Source organism: Pelodiscus sinensis, chromosome 9, assembly GCF_049634645.1.
Source record: "Pelodiscus sinensis isolate JC-2024 chromosome 9, ASM4963464v1, whole genome shotgun sequence".
In the NCBI taxonomy this organism is placed as follows: Eukaryota; Metazoa; Chordata; order Testudines; family Trionychidae; genus Pelodiscus; species Pelodiscus sinensis.
In genome coordinates, this window is record NC_134719.1 from 30333814 (window position 1) to 30350891 (window position 17078).

At 45.0% G+C, this 17078-nt stretch overlaps 1 protein-coding gene across 4 annotated transcripts in view; it reads right to left on the reverse strand.

The window, feature by feature from the left end:
- Window positions 1–17078, reverse strand: part of DDAH1 (dimethylarginine dimethylaminohydrolase 1) — a 162226-nt gene that overhangs the window by 113743 nt on the left and 31405 nt on the right. For all 4 annotated transcript variants that reach the window (XM_006120265.4, XM_006120266.4, XM_006120267.4 and 1 more), the window contains one exon: window positions 8303–8353. The gene's annotated coding sequence lies outside the window, so the exon portion shown is untranslated. The remainder of the gene's footprint in view (window positions 1–8302; window positions 8354–17078) is intronic.

The window sequence follows — 17078 nt, forward strand, 5'->3', positions numbered from 1 at the left end:
GGAAGGGGCATGTAAATTTCACGAGTCGTCGTAGGGAAATCCGCGGGGGATTTAAATATCCCCCGCGGCATTTAAATAAAAATGTCCGCCGCTTTTTTCCAGCTTTTAAAAAGTAGGAATAAGAGCCTTATTTGAAGTAGGAATAAGAGCCTCCGGAAAAGGGCACTTTTTCCGGAGGATCGGGGCCAGTCTAGACGCTCTTTTCCGGCTTTTCTAAAAGCCGGAAAAAAGCGGCGGACATTTTTATTTAAATGCCGCGGGGGATATTTAAATCCCCCGCGGATTTCCCTATTACGATAGCTGAAATTAACATGCCCCTTCCGGAAAAGGGGCCAGTGTAGACGTAGCCTAGTACAGCCAAAGTTGGACTGTAATGTGTTTGCCTTTTATTTTGCATCTAAGGACAGAATAATTATTTAATGCAGGGAATAGGGAACCTTTTTTGATTTGGGGACTGCTGACCCACAGAAAAATCAGTCCGGGGCCTCACACAAAACCAAAACAAATCCTTACTCACGTGGTCCCTGACAGAGAAGGAGAAAGACACTTCCCACACTCCTAACCCACACCAGAGCCTAGGGGGGCCCAAGCCAGTAGATTTTTTATGTCAGGGAGGCAGTGGTGGGGCTGGAGTGCCAGGCCAGACTTCCCAATGCTGGCAGTGGGTGGGGTGGGGTAGGGTGGGATGGGGTGGGGAGGGCTGGGCCTGGGAGATGGGGACCACATTCGGCCCCCCCAGCCTGAGGTTCCCCACCCCTGATTTAATGATTATAATATCAGTTTTGCAAAATATATAAAGCTGAAGACTAATTATTTGTTCACTTTAGCAGGTACATTAACAACAGTGATGGAAATTTGGTACTTCTACATGCTTTTCCATTAGAAAGTCCTTTGAAACAAACTTTTTATTAATAATTAGGGGCAAATCATTCTTTAAGGAAAAAGGCAAAGACCAATATTTTGAAAGACTATTACAGTGATTTTAAGTACCTCCATTTTTGGTGCTCCTCTTCACATACTTTAAAAGGCATTTATTTTTCAGATGGTAAGTGACATTCTTTCTGAAAATCTAGCCCTTCAGTGTGTATCAAGGCAACCCTCAATCATCAGTCAACTTTTGAGAAACTTGACCAGAAATTGCAAAGATGAGTAAATAATTCAGTGTTGAAAACGTCTGGTTACAATTAAAGTGATATTTCTTTAGGTGTGACTGCAAAATTGGGCACTAAACTACAAAGAAATGCTTATAGCTATTGTATTTTAACTGTATATTAGGGATGTAAAAGAGTAGTTGAATAGTCGACTATCTGATAAACCTAGGCTTCTTGGGTAGTCGAGTGGACTACTTGCATCCCCCCTCACTTCTGTTGCCTCTATATCAGCTGGGAGGAGCCAGCTTAAAAGCCAGTTTTCCCCAGCACCGGTGCAGGCAGCGGGGTCAGGGGAGGCCAAAGAGCAGTGACTCTGCCTTTTAAATGTAGTAAGAGCAGTCCGGCTCTAACACATTTAAAAGGCAGAGGCACAGTGGGGGTAATAAGTGCCGCCCCATATTGACTAATCGAGAAATCATGGAAATGCCATCAACTACTCGATTAGTTGATTAATTGAAATGTAACATTTCTACTGTGTTTAGTCCCATATTACTTTTGTTGTGTATATTGTTGTTTCCTCACTTAGAAAAGAGGCACATTTGTAATATGATAAACTTAAAAAACAACAAATGATCTGGTAGCACTTTATAGACTAACAAAACATGTAGATGGTATCATGAGCTGTCGTGGGCACAGCCCATTTCTTCAGATGACTGGAGTTTTGAGTTTAGGATATGCAGACCCAAAATAAATATGGGAGAAGAGAGAGAGGGGAAGGAAAAAAAGGAAGGGGCAGGAAATAAGGAGCAGAGGGTATGAAAATATCAAAGGGAAAAACAAGTAGGCAGAACTGGCAATCTATAAGCATCTGAAGATTGGATAGTTAAAAGGAAGCAGATAAGGATCAAAGAAGAGCAATAGATAGGAAGGGTACTAACACAAGAATCTACACAAAGAGCTGTTGGCACCTTCATTGAATGTTAGGTGATAATGTCCCAGCCATCTCTTATCTCAATATAGAAGGTCATCAGCGTGATAATTGAACTTGTGGATGAATTGTAATTCCAATACCTCTCTGTGTATTTGACTAATAGAACTTGTGACTGATTTGTGACAAGACAGTCACCTAAAGATCTTTTAAAGAGTGATTAGGTAGACTGAAGTGCTCTCCGGTAGGTTTCTGTATGTTTCCTTTACATATATCTGATTGTGTTCATTTGTAATCTGATTATGATTCCATGATTTACAAAGTTATCTAACATCATTCAAGTTAGCCACTAGACAATTCATATTTTTCCTTGTATACAAACGAACTAACTCAGTGGTACCCAGTATGGAGCTGAAAGCATGTTTTTTCCCTTGTCATCTTGTGAACGTATAAGATGTAATTTACGGTATATGTTATTTTAATGGAATTAGTCACTAAAATTAGCAGGAACTAAATTAGTGTTTCCAAGCTGGTCTGTACATATATTTTTCTAATGCATCAGGTGAAATCTCCTTCAAATATAGGCCTGCAAGAAAATAAACAATTGCAGACATTCTCAGGCAATTATCATGAGAGGGAGAAACGCCTGTTGAGAGTCTTTGGGTTAAGTTTAGAGGCAGGGAAACAGGGGCAATGTTGTGGTTGGTGTCTGCTACAGACCATCAGATCAGATGGATGAGGTAAATGAAGTTTTCTTCAGACAATCCAGGAAGTTTTTGGAGAATGTTGTGGATAACTTCCTGGTACAACTGCTGAAGGAATCGACCAGAGGACATGCACAGCTTGACCACTCAAATTACATCAGTATAAAACACAAGGTAGAGAAAAATCAGCCACATGGGTTTGCTTTGATTGTCCACATTTAACATGAATTTTGCAAGGATAGATTTCTTCTTTCAAATATTCTAGAAAAGCTTTTGTATTAACCTGCATTATATTTGTAATCTAACAATTTCCTCTGATGATTATGATTGCTTTATATGTCTAGTGCATGTTGTAAAGGTTCTCAATTTTCTTCCCTCATTGCCCCATTCAGTAAGAATGAAATACCTTAATTTAAGGTTAATTTTAAGGTAGGGTGTTTTTCATTTCAGAGGAATATGCAAAAAATGCACATGCACACACTGCAACTGCACCTACAAATCAAGTAACAATTACATCAGGTGTTTATAGTCCAATCCCTTTTGTGCAGATAATTATGCTATTTACACACAGGGTTTCCATTCCAACCATCACTAAATTCACAGACCATAAATTAAGAGCTTAAAATTGGACCTGTCCATAAAATCCATAAGAACATTTAAATATCTGTAAAAAAATACTGAGCTTTGCAGTGGAGCTGAGGAGTCCCACGCCAGTGATGCCCAAGGCAGCTGCCTAGCTTGCCTAGGCTCAGGGTCTGCCCCTGCTTAACACCCAGGGTGAGCTCCACACCACAGGGCAGCTCCAAGGAGTCTACAGTTCCCAGGGCAGAGGAAAAGAGGGGAATTCTCTTGTCAGGCGTTCCCTTCGATCTGCTACTGGCTGGCAGGGGCTGCTCTTCTCTGCCTCCAGCTTTGAACGCTTCTTTGATGCCACTAGCATCAGCACAGCAGCAACTTTTGGTGGCTGTGCATAAAAACACTCACCCTTGTTGCCTCCCCATGACTGAGGGGGAGGGAGATGGAATACAGCGGGCTGAGCATAGTAGCCTCCCTCAGGCTCCTTGCCAGTAAGTCCCAGCAGGGTGGTCACTTAAATATAATAAACAAACTGTCCACTCCTATGCTGGAAGGATTATTGACTGTCAAAAATGTACTTGGAAAAATCAGGCTCTCCCTGGTCCTTGCTAGGAGTCAGCCCATGCTCAGACACTCCTCCCCTCGTCCCCAATCCCTCTCCTGGATGTGTGGGGATCCAGCTGTCAACCCTGGAGTGGCAGCAGCAGCACAGAAGAAAGGGACGCAATGGGGTGCTAAGCCTGCTGTGAAAAGTGATCTTGACAAATATCACTTTTCACATTGCCTCTCTTATTCCTGTGCTGTTGATAGCCTGGCGCTGCCTTCAGAGCTAGGCGCCCAGCCAGCAGCCCATTGGTCTCCACTCTGCCCTCAGAGCTGGGGGACAGTATATGTACCTGGGTGGGGAGGGCTAAACGACTACAGAGACAAAGAAGGGGAGCCTGATTAAATGAGTTTGATAACCATCACACTAGAGCAATGAAACTGGCAACTACACACTGAAATGTGTATGCGCAAGACACCGAACTTTCTTAGCAACTAGCTCATGAACTTAGAAGCCACTCCCGGATGAGGTCAGGTTTGCTATGAATCTCAGTGCCTTCAAAGGGAAATGCAAAATCCACTTCTTTAAACGCTACATTTAAAAACAAACACGCCTCATTTAACATAAACACAGTCCAGTCCCTGCTGACTGGAGAGAGAGAGATCTTTATGTATACACTTTATTTCTGAGAGGCACTCAGACGTTAGAGTGACAGAAACTGTATGAGAACCTAGAGATGAACAGCATTTCCAAAGCTAAAAGCACATTGTGCATTTGGGAAGGAGAAAGGGGGATAATAGCTGATTTTTTAAAAATTCTGCCCACATCCTCCATTTAACCCAGAACTAAAATGTGAAGACTAAAAAGGTCTCAGCTCATGCGTAACCAAGACACAGAGTGTAGATATACATCAAGATGACGAGTACTGAGAAGAAAATTTTGTGCCCAGATGGAAATTGATAGCTTTGTTCGTTCTTTTGGCGCCATCAGTTGCTTTGGATAGCAATTAAAAGCCAACCAGCTGCCAAAGTGTCCTAATTTCACACAAGAAATCCCACATCTCTCCATATACCTGAAACATTCCTCCTGCCACATTCATTTAGCTCTTTAAAATCATGCTTGCTGCTGCTGGCATGCTTCCTTAAGAGATAGCAGCATGTTCCCAGTTGTGTGTGGTTCCTTGAGTGAATGATTTCCTTGCATTCCTAACTATTATATTAAACAATGTGCACTCCTTTCTGAACTGTAGCTGTGTTAAACCATGGAACAGGTCTGATACATGACCTTTTGTGTCAGTGTCTGCCTAACCTACGCCTCTTTTTTCCCCCCCATATGACACCATTGTTTTTTACTAGGGATGTAAAGATTTGTTTAAAAGGGTAACTGCTAAAAAATCCTAGAGGTTACACAGTTACATGATGCAGGCCCTGCAGTATAAAGCTTAAATAAATAAACTTTATACTACTTAAATACTGCAGGGTCCCCAAAGTAGCCACTTCCCCGGGAGTGGAGCTGGCAAAAGCTGCTGGCCCTACTTCTGGCGAGGCAGCTTCGCTGTGGACTCCACCCAGCTACCCGGGAGCGGGGCCAGCAGCCTGTACCAGCCACATTCCCCAGAAGCCAGTGTGTAGGGTGCAGGCTGGGCCAGCCATGGACAGGAGATGCTTGGGGTGGGTGAGGAGCTGCTCCAGCCCCTACTGGTTAACCAGAACCGGTAAACATAACTCATTTAGGGTGATGCTTACTGATTAACCAGTTAACCTTTCACATCCCAAGTTTCTACCTCCCACACACTACATTTTGCAGCCTGTTTATTTCCCCTCCCATGACAGTTCCCATCAGGAATAGTTTTTGCTTGCTCATCCACTTGAAACTTGGTGTTCTTAATTCCAATAAGCACTCCAGAATCCTTTGCCATGGTTGCTGCAGCAACTTGTACTCTGAATTCTGTGTCACATTCTGAAGGAAACAGTCACTGACAGCAGAGTGAAAAATGGCACAGATGGAAAGATGGAAAAGACATTTTTAAATCAAGGTCTCCATTTGTGCACATGAAGCTTTGTGTCTGCAAAACCGGCCTGTGCATCTTTTGAGCACTTTCACTTGTACACAATTAATGGGTTTCATATAAATGAATTTTAACATCTGCTTGCACAAATAAGAGTGCTCAAAAATGAATGAACAATTATTCCATGCCTGCATATGTTGGTCTCTGAGAATTTTTGGAAAATTTAGCCTTATCTTTATACCTACGATTTTTTCATTATTTATATTTCCTTTGGGAGCTAAACATTAAGAATCTTTAGAATCTGGGTAAAGAGTGGATTTTGCAATCATTACAGGGAAAATAGGTTTAGCAAAGTTTTCTGACTGATCTTTTATATGTTCTGCAAAATGCCTGGCATATTTTAGGTGCTGTATAAATAATAGCATATAACAGACAGTCTGACTCAAATAGTATGAATGGTTTCCAGTTACAGCTCCACAATGGCTTTGACCCAAAGAGATGTGATTTCTAATAGGCCTTAAATTACTCAGGCCTGAATCCAGTTAATTAGTGAATGTGTGAAAAGCACTTTGAAAATTAAACTCACTAAGAGCTAAGAATTATTGTTTTATTATTATTACTTTATTATGGAGCTAAATGAGGACAGCCATAAAGTTCCCTAGAAGACTACAGTCATGGATTATCTGGTGATTAACAGAACCATAAAGATACAGGTGAAGAAGCACACCATTTGAGAGATAAGCCTGATACCTCAAGACCACACTGCCCAATATATTATGCTGTATAACCTTGAATTTGCAAATTGGGAAGATTTATTTTAATTAAGGGTAAGTGTAGCTGGACATGAGTTCAGTCTATATTTAGCACTAGTAGGGATGAGCAGGTTGTGGAATAAATAAGAGAGATAAGAATGACACCCTGTGATCCTTTATTCCTGAGCCATTTATATCCCTGCCAAATTGTCTGTGGACTAAAACCCCTAAGATGTGTTGGTGATGCTAAGTTTCTCTGTGTATCTCTAGAACCAACTCTTCTAATATCAGTCTGATTCTCACATTCCCAGAGCACCCTTCTTTCTGAAAGTGCAAAAGTGCCTCTGATGTAGGTGTATATTGATTTATGCTATTGGAGTGGCAGAAAAATGGCTTAGGACAAATGAGAATCATTCCCATTACCAAAAAGGAAACAAATATATTTACTGAAATTCAGGACTATTTTCAATTTCAAAAGAGTTTGAAAAATGCACTTCTCCTAGCTTACACGTTTTAGTATCTGCACAAATTACTACACTAACCTCCTATAACAAACAGCATCAAGGAAATTTACATACACAGAAGTTACTTTCAAATTCAACCTGCTAGGATAAAAATGTCATTAGTCCTGCATCATCAAAACATGAAAGGAATATCTGAGAGGTTTTTTTAATGCTGTTTGTCAAACCTAAGGGCGACAAATGATCTTTCACAATATCAGCTCCTCCCTCCCTGCCCCCGAGTTACAAACATCTGACTTACAAACATTACATGTACAAATAAAAGCATCTGCAGCCTCAGGCAGGGATGTCCTTAGGATCTATGGGGTCCTATGCAGTACTATTAAACTGGGCTATGTCTACACTGGCAGCTTCTTGCGCAAGAATATCTTGCGCAAGGGTTCTTGTGCAAGAAGTCTTGTGCAAGAAAACATCCACACCGCCATGTGAGAGCTGTGCTTTTGCGTGAGAGCATCCATGGCAGTGTGGACGCTCTCTTGCGCAAGAAAGCTCTGATGGCCATTTTAGGCATAGGGGTTTCTTGCGCAAGAAATCCCTGCCGAGCATCCACACTGCCCTCTTGCGCAAGAGCTCCTGTGCAAGAGAGCTTACACCTGTTAGAAAAGAGCATAGCTCTTGCGCAAGAAGCCCTCTCTTACCACGCCATACTGTAAATTTCCTTACGCAAGAGCGGGTGGGCAGTGTGGATGATCTGTGGAAGAACGGCCGTTCTTATGCAATAACCCGCCAGTGTAGACATAGCCCTGGTGTTCCTATGCCCAACAGCACAGAGGTGAACAAAGAGGTGGACAATTTTTAAGAGCAAATTTTAAACTAAGATCCTGTAGACTAACACAGTAAATTCAGAAACTGACAGGATATAACTAGGATTTGCAAATGCCTGTTAAATTGTTTCATTATCACTTGAAAGTCTCTTTCAGAGGTTTGATGTTCTGCATGGGCAGCCGGTAATGTACGCAAGGGAAAGCACAACCCTCCCAAAACTGCCTACATGGGGAAATGATTTCTGAGTTCCAAACAACCGACTTACAAATGAACTTTTGGAACACAACCCATTTGTAAGTTGGGGACTTCCCACAAGCAACATGCCTTCACTTACGTTGGAGAAGGGCTGTGTAATTTATCTTGTTGTACAGGTGTTGTTTAATTATAATTTATTTTAAAAGTTTTACACTTACCTGCTAGTAGAAATTCTTGGCTGGGCATTATCCAGAGCGGAAGGGCTTTCACTGGGGATACAGAGGAAGAGAGTAAAAGTCATTTTCTGAACCATTTAAAAATGAATAATTAAATAAAGAATGCTAGAAGAATAAAGTACCAATACTCATTTCACTGGGAAAGTGTTGCAAAAAAGCTTTTTGCTTGAAAAAAAGTCCAAAGAAGATACAAGAGGGGCCCGTCTCAGAAGAAACATATAAACATATAAACACTTGAAAAATACATGAAAAAGTACAAAAATAGAAGGCACTGATTTTTTTTCTTATTTTTTTTAACAGCTGGTTATAGGAAAAGACACAGACATAACAGGGAACCTCTTCTTAATCCAAGGTGTCTACCAGACAGCAATCCAGTTAAGGGCGGAACTCCATCCACCAGGGCTCAGGGAGGGGTCTCTCCTGCTCTGGGTCAGTGGGCGGCCACTCCACCTCACATAACACAGACACACTGTTATGTTGTCTCATAATACAGGATTAGTGTTCTTCATAAATCCCCAGCTTCCAGGTGTGTTAAAGGAAGGATGGAGAACTATCAACAAGGTCATAAAGTGTATTGATAAATGTATTTAATGGAATGCTCTTGTTACAAATCATTTAAAAATGAAACAACTGTTTCCAGATTAGGTATCAATAGTAGTCCAGAAAAAATAACTTCCACTAAGTGAACATAAGAATGGCCATACTGGGTCAGACCAACAGTCCATCTAGCCCAGTATCCTGTCTGCCGACAGTGGCCAATACTAGATGCCCCAGAGGGAGGGAACACAACAGGTAATCCTCACGTGATCCCTCCCCTGTCACCCATCTCCAGACAAACAGAGGCTGGGGACACCATTTCTACCCATCCTGGCTAATAGTCATTGATAGACCTAACCTCCATGAATCTATCTAGTTCTTTTTTTAACCCTGTTAAAGTCCTAGCCTTCACCACAGTGGTAAAATAAAATGTGAACAACCATAGCAAACAATAACAAAGTTCTGTGAGACCACAGATTCTTTGAGCATCTTACTCTGACTTATGCCAGGCCAGCAGGAAGTTGTGAAGGTGGAGACTAGGTAATGTGTCCTAAGAAGGTGTCAAATTCAGCACCACTCTATTAATGTAAATGGAAGGCAAAATTAGGGAATAAAAGATGAAGGTTTCCGTTGATCAGGAGAGAGAGAACCTGTAGTCTATTCTAGTCAAGCCAGGGGGGATTGGCAGGACCCGCCTCCCTACTTTCTAGCACCTATGAGCATTTGGACGGCCAAATATGATAAGATGAGACAGAAACACAGCCCAACAAAGTGAAGGGAAGCTAAAAGCTGGGAAGTGAAGCACAGAGAGATGTGAAATTATCATAATCACATGGAGAGACAGAACAAGAATATAGGGAAAGAAACAAAACACAGGTGAAGAACACACTGAGGTGTTTGAAATAGTCACACAGGCAATGGCCATGCTATAAGACAGAAGATGGTTAGGAAAAAGGTCAATGAGGAGGCTATCAATGACAGAGATATAAAAGCAAGTCAGAAGTCGTTTCACTTCCTAAAAGGTCATATCAATCTCTGTTATTGCATGCTGAGTGCTGACTGAGCGCTCAATACTATCCAGGGCAAAGAGGGAAGGAATTTGCTGCAAGAAGCTTACAGTTAAAGAAGACAAACATGCAGACAACAATTATAGCAGAAAAGCAGTGGGTAGCTATGTGGTGGGGATGTGTTACGATACAATAAGCTTTATTGTTGCTAACAAATCATAATACAACAAGGGTGTTTGATGACCCGGATCTCAATGAGATTGGGAAGAGACTTAAAGATTAGCAACTATTTAATTCATATTGGCATGGAAAAAATATAAAAAGGATGAGGGGACTGCATCATAACGTGGAAAATCTGAAGATGCGGAGTAAATTCCACCATTTCTTTACTACTGTATTTGGTTCTTGGATCATTATTCTTTGTATGCTATGACCAAAAATGCCTTCTGTAATATTCTGCTCCCTCTTCATTTCACATATAAGGGAAAGCTTCATGTGAATGCCTTAGGTGAATACTAATTTCTTGAAAGTTGTATGACAAGGTGTGTTTCATCATTTGTTTGCATACTGTAAGCTTCAGCACTATTGTAAGTCATTCATAAGCATTTGAATTTTAAAAGTCTACTACTTTTACACAGAAGTTTCTTTGCAACCTGAACATTTATTTTAATTAATAGTCTCACAACACATACAGCATTGAGGAAAATGAGCTACTAAAATGAATACAAGGGTTGAAACAAAGATGGTCCAGTAGAAAATCTCATTACATACACATAAACACACACACACACTAATAGTTTTGTACCAGTACTTACAATATCCAATACTGAAATAAGAACAAGATGATGGATGTGAAAAAGTCCTGACTAGAGATTAGAATGTTTTTCACATTCAGCCGTGTGAGGTAATTTAGAAAAGTCTGACACAGCTGAACATGAGAAAGTGAAAACATCTGAAACAGAAGGACAGCCTAGGAAAGAAGAGGAGGTAATATCTACCAGAGGCTAACAGAGCAAATCAGCTGATGAATGAGAATCCAACACAGGAAAGGACAAAAACTAATTGCAGAATCTGCTAAATAAAAGAATGAGGTTAGAGTTGCAGAAAAGCTGTTTTCAGACAAGAATAGAAAATTCAAACTTTTTCAGGTGTTTAAATGTAAAATGGGTTAATGTCTGCCATTCCAGAATAGAGAAATACTTAGGAGTTTTACCATTAATTATCCTGAGTAATTGTAACCATTAAGGCTACATCTAGACTGCAATCTTCTTTCGGAAGAAGCTATTCCGGAAGAGATCTTCCGGATCCATACGGCCAAAGTGCATCAAAAAAGTGATCTGCTTTTTCAAAAGATAGCGTCCACACTGATTGGACTCTATCTCGCATATAAGGCCACCCGGAACCAATTCAGGCAGGGCTGCAGATCACCAGTTGCTTCCAAGTGCTGGTGCCGAAGCCTAGCTGAGACACGCGCTTAAAGGGGCCCCTCTAGACAGCTGTTTCTCTGCTTCTGCTGAGTGCTTGCCTACCTCTTCAAGGGACAGCAAAGCTCTTGCAGTGTCTGCTTTGGTTGTCCAGCTTTTTTGGATGCCACAGCTTTTGTCTTTATGACATGGAGCTGGAGCTGCCCACATGGCCATGCTGCAGTTTCTGCAGGCTGCCTTCATGGCCCTGCACAAACTCAACTCTGAGCTCATTCTTGAGACCCTCTCTCTGTGTGCGGGAGCAAAACCCTTGCAACCGCACACCACAGTTGAGAGGCATTTTTGGAGGCCTGGGGGGTTGTGCCATCCTGCCCTCACACAGCCCTCACACTGCTAGGGGAGGACAGCCTCATAGGGGGTGGCTCCTGGGGTGTTTGGGGGGGAGAGGAGGGAGCAAGCCCCTCCCAAGGGCTCAGGTACTCCCTCTCATTTTCTGTCTGGTCTCCTTCTGCAGGTTGTGAGGGCCATCAACTCCATTCTGCTGCACAGGGTCATGGGAGATGTGGACCTGATTGTGGCCGGATTTGCTACCCTGGGGTTCCTGAACTGTGGTGGAGCCATAGATGGGGTCCTGATCCGCGCACCTCAACATCAAGCAGCCCAGTATATCAACCACAAGGGCTATTTTTCAGTGGTGCTGTAGGCCCTGATTGCCCACTGTGAACAGTTCACATACATTTTTGTCAGGTGGTCGGGCAGGGCACATGACGCCCGTGTATTTAGAAACACCAGCCTCTATGGGAAACAGGAGGCTGGCACATTCTTCCCCTGCCGTGACTTTGCAGTTGGGGATGTGCAGATGCCACTGTGCATCGTGGGGGACGCGGCCTACCCCCTGAGCTGTGGCTGATGAAACCCTATACTGCCCACCTGGACCCCAGCAGGGACCAGTTTAACTCCCACTTCAGCCGGGCGAGGATTCAGGAGGAGTGGGCCTTTGGCTGCCTCAAGACGTGGTTCAGGTGCCACTTGACCCACCTCAATGTGGAGTTGCACAACATCCCCAACGTCGTCTCGGCATGTTGTGTCCTCCACAACATTGTGGAGAGGAAGGGGGAGGCCTTCCTCCTGGGGTGGGAGGCAGAAGCCAGCCGCGACAGCTGCCATCTGCCAGGCCATGGGTGTGCGTGCAGGAGGCTGGGGTGCGCATCCGGGAGGCCCTGAGGGAGTGTTTTTCTCAAGGACCCCAGTAACTCTCCCCAGGGCCTCCGCACTAGAGGCCTCTGGCTTGCTCCAGTATCCCTTTCCCATCACAATCCCTCCCTTTGCCCCTTCCCTGACCTCAGAATAAACACACCTGTTTTGATTTCAACACAACACACTTTGTATTTATCTTTCAAAAAATGGGGAGGGGGCTCCTAACCTGGAGGGGGGCTCAGGGCTGGGAGTGGTGTGGGGGGGCAGCTGGATGTCCCATCTCGGGTGCAGGGACCTCAGCGAATTTGGGGTTGGGTGGGTCCTGGGATCATGGCTGGGTGGGCAGGAAGGGGGGCTGGAGTGGGGTCAGGGAGGCAGGGGGCGGGAGCATGAGTATCACTTGGAGAGGGAGCAAAGGCATTGCTTGAGGATTAGGGGGAGGTAAAATGGGCATAGCAGAGAGGGCAGGAGGGTGGTAGGCAGTAGCAGCGACAGCAGCTGGGTGTGCCATCATTTCCCGCATGACGGCACACATCATATCACCTTGCCGCACGAGCTGGCACACATATGGGTCTGCCAGTCTGCGTCCTTCCAGACCTTCAGCGCCAGGATCTGCTGCATGTTGCACAGGATGCCCACATGCTGCCTCATCAGCTCTTCTTGGACTTTGGAGCGCTTTTGGATCCCCCAGGGTCGGACAGCTGGCTCGGGTGGCGTGGCTCGCCCCTCAGTCCCAGCTGGTCCGGCTGGGGAGGGAGAGGCGGTCAGTCATCCATGCAGACACTGTCCCTGAGGCGGTGCCCTCTTCCATGAGCAGCGACCAATAGTCCTCGGGCCAGAGGAGGGGGATGTCCCGGGAGCAAGGCCATGTGTGGCCTGCATGGCAGGTGCTGCCTCACAGGGGCTCCGAGGTGCCCAGGGAACCATGCTGCCCATTTCTCCCCCTCCCCCACGGAAAAGCAGGCAAGGGAAGTGTCCGACCACAGTGGGATCCCATGGGTGGCAGAGGAGCCGGGAGCAGCCTGGCCCTCCCTGGGGCCCATGCACACACCTGCGCCTTGCAGCGCTGTCCGCTGGAACGGGTGGTGCCTTGCACGTGCACACATGCCTGTGTGCTGTGAGTGGCACTCCTTGCTGTGTCTGGGGTTGTGCCTGTGTCCTTGCGGCTAGCCTGCTTCCAGCTGTGGAAGGTGGTGGGAGGGCGTGGCCCCCCCACCGCCAGGGCCAGACGTGTGTGGCCTCCCCTGAGCCTGGGACCAGGAGCCTGGTCAGGCTCAGAGGCTACCTGCTGAGTCTGCGTGACACGCAATAACACTGCATGTGGTTCCACGGACACAGACTGCAGCACAATGTCCAGGCCAAGCGATACTTGCACCCCACCCCTTTTGCGCCCACCTCCCCCACCCTGTGTGTGACATACTAAGAGCACTCACCTGAAGATCCCTCCCCGGCGTCAGATGATGCCTGGGACACGTCCGGGCTCACAGCAACCAGCTCCAGGGACAGCGTCACAGTGGCCATGTCGTCCCCCTCCTCTTCCTGACCCTACTGTCTGTCGTCGTCATCCTTCTCTGTGACCTCTGGCCAGGCAACAATGCGCGTCTCCAGCCCAGAGTCAACGACGACAGGTGGGGAAAGGGCTTCCCCACCCCCAGGATCTGGTGCAGCTCTGTGTAATAGGGTCTGGTGTGGGGTACTGCCAGGAGCGGCTCGAGGAGAGCTGCCGGCAACTGGCGCCTTAGGCAGAATGTGTGATCGGTGCCCCCGCCTCCATAGCCCTCAATGGAGTAACATCATCATTGGGTGCCGCATTAAACGCGGCAACCTAGGCAACTGCCGAGGTTGCCTACATCCATGGGCCGTCCCTGGGTCCTGCCCCGGAGTGCGAGCTGCACTCTCTGGCCCTCATAGATCCCTAGCAGAGCTCCTTCACTTTACTTCAGACCTGTTCTAAGGTCCAGGGTCAGTGTCCCCACTCCGCCAGGGCCTCGTCCATCCACTCATAAATATCCACGTTGCGGAGTTTGGACCAGAGATCCTGTAGGGTCTCCTCCTCTCCCCAGCTCCAGGAGGGACAGGATCTCCGCTCCAGACCACGAGGGTGTCCGCTGCTTGGTACACCTTGGTGTGTCCTGGGAGCCCTGATTATGCTCTCTGCAAGGGCCAGGAGGATCTTGGGGGGCTTGTGGATGTGCCATGGGTCAGCAGGCCTGTGGCAGGGAAAGCCGCATGGTCAGGGTGCTGCACCAGGGCCGGCTTCCTGCCACAAGGCTTGTCCAGGGTGCCTGAAGCTTTACGAGCGGCCAGGAGACAGGAACTATAGAGTTGTGATTACTTTGGATGGAGTGGCCACCGGGGCACCTGTGTTATTTCCTGGATGCCTCTTCTTTTGAAAGAAAACCCTCTTTCCTGTCCACACACACCTTTTTCTGAAAGAGCTCTTTTGGAAAAGGTGCTTTTCCTCATAGAGAGAGGTTTACCACGGTCAGAAAAACCCCTCTGTTCTTTCGATTTTTTTTCTAAAAGAATGCAATTGCAGAGTGGACATAACTGAAGGGGTTTTTTTTAAAACAGCCATTTTTCCAAAAAAACTGCAGTGTAGACATACCCTGAGTGTCTAGAATGTTTGGTGCACTGTAAGTCCACCAAGAGGGACTTTTAAGGTATTTGGGTGCATGCTTGAAGCAATGCAAATCTATTGATTAGTACTGGTATTTCTTCAATATACGTCTCTCTCTCTCTCTCTCTCTCTCTCTCTCACACACACACACCCACCCACCCACACCCCAGTGTAGTCAGTTTATAGGTGGTTAATTTCCTCACAGCTATGATTGAATGCTAGTATTTACTTAGTTCCAGAGACTGAAGTCCTGTAGTAATCCTCAGAATAAGTTCAGCACAGGATAGGCAGTGGCAAAAGATGTGCCCCCAATTCCCCACCATTATATTATTTAACCCTGAGCTGCAGGGAGCTATCCCTAGAGCACCTTAGGCCATGTCTTCACTCAGCAGAAGATCAATGCTGCCATGATCTATCTTCTGGAGTTCGGGTCAAGTTAAGACCAGCGTTCCCCCTAAGCTGCGTGGCAGCACAGCTTCACAGGCGATTAATCAGCCCCGCCCAGTCAGTCAGCTCCATGTAGCCTATGACTGGGCAGGGCTGATCAGTCACCTGGGATGCTGTGTTGCCCTGCAGCTTACACGGAACACTGGTTATGACCCGCTAAATCAAACTCAGAGGGCAGCCTCATCAGCACCCGGTATTTCGTCTCCTGCAAGGGAAGCTGATGGGAGCGTTTGTTCCTGTCAGCATCCCGCTGTGGGGATGGTGGGGAAACTTGAATCAAGATATTTGACTCCAGCTACATAATTAATGCAGCTGGAGTTGTGTATCTTGATACAACCTTCCTCTTCAATGTAGATCTGGCCTTAATCTCCGTGTCCCTCAATAATGTCTTTGACTCTCTACTACATCTATAAAAGAACTGATTTGTGCCAATTCCATGGTGATTTGTGTGTCCTGGACTGAGACCACTAAAGAACTATGATAAATCAATAGTGCAATTTATTTAAAGCAAGACTAGAAACAGCGCTCACTAATGTGATAGACTCAATCCTCATTTTCCTCTTAAATCCTTTTCCCCTTCTCCATTAATGTCAGCCTCACCATCCTTCCATGCAGGATGTGTCCAATTCCTGCCCTTTCTTCCTTCACATCAAAATAAAAGTCTAATCTGGCCCATCTGTATTAGCACCTTGGCCACACTTCAGTTCATCTCCTGCCTTGACAATAATTGTGTCTTCTCTAGTCATCCAGATACCTACATTGACCACCTGTATAAGTCTGTCCAAAATGCTGCTAAAGTCATCTTGCTTGCTGATCTCTGAGATGATCACCTACTCTTTGAGCCCTCCACTGCCTCCTCATTATCTTGCTTCAGTATTTAGCTTATTGGTGCAGATCTTCAGCAGATATAAACAGTCTTAGTTCCCACTGACTTCAATGGAGTTATGACAATTTATACCAGTCACAGATTTGCTCCCATTCTTCCTTTGAAAGCCATGCATAGCTCTCTCTCAGCTTATCTTATCTCCTACTCCTCTCTGCTCCAATCTATCATTTCTCCTTTAAATTCCTCTTTAAAACTCACTTCTGCCATGTTATCTGCAAGAAGTGAGTTACCTGAGAGCAAATGATCACTAAGAAACTTAAATAATTGGCAATTCATTCTCAAGAAGTGCTCATGGTGAAGCAAAGTCACACTGTTAAATAACTATAACCATAACCCTACTCCTTCCCACTCCACTCCAGCCTCCAACTTCTATTTGAAACCTTCTCATTGCAATCTCTGGACAGGAGCTTTGCTAAAAACAAAACAAAACCTTTTCTACAGTACCTAGTAAATTTCTGAACACTGTCAAAATAACAGTAATCGGAAAGAGCATGGATGAAGCAATTTAAGGTATTTTACATTTCTAATGTACTATGATACTAGGGTGAAAAAGGAATGTATTTGGAGATATTTACTTTTAGCATTTGATTTCTGCTTACTACTTTGATTTAAAACTACAGGTTTCCCATGTGCTAATTTT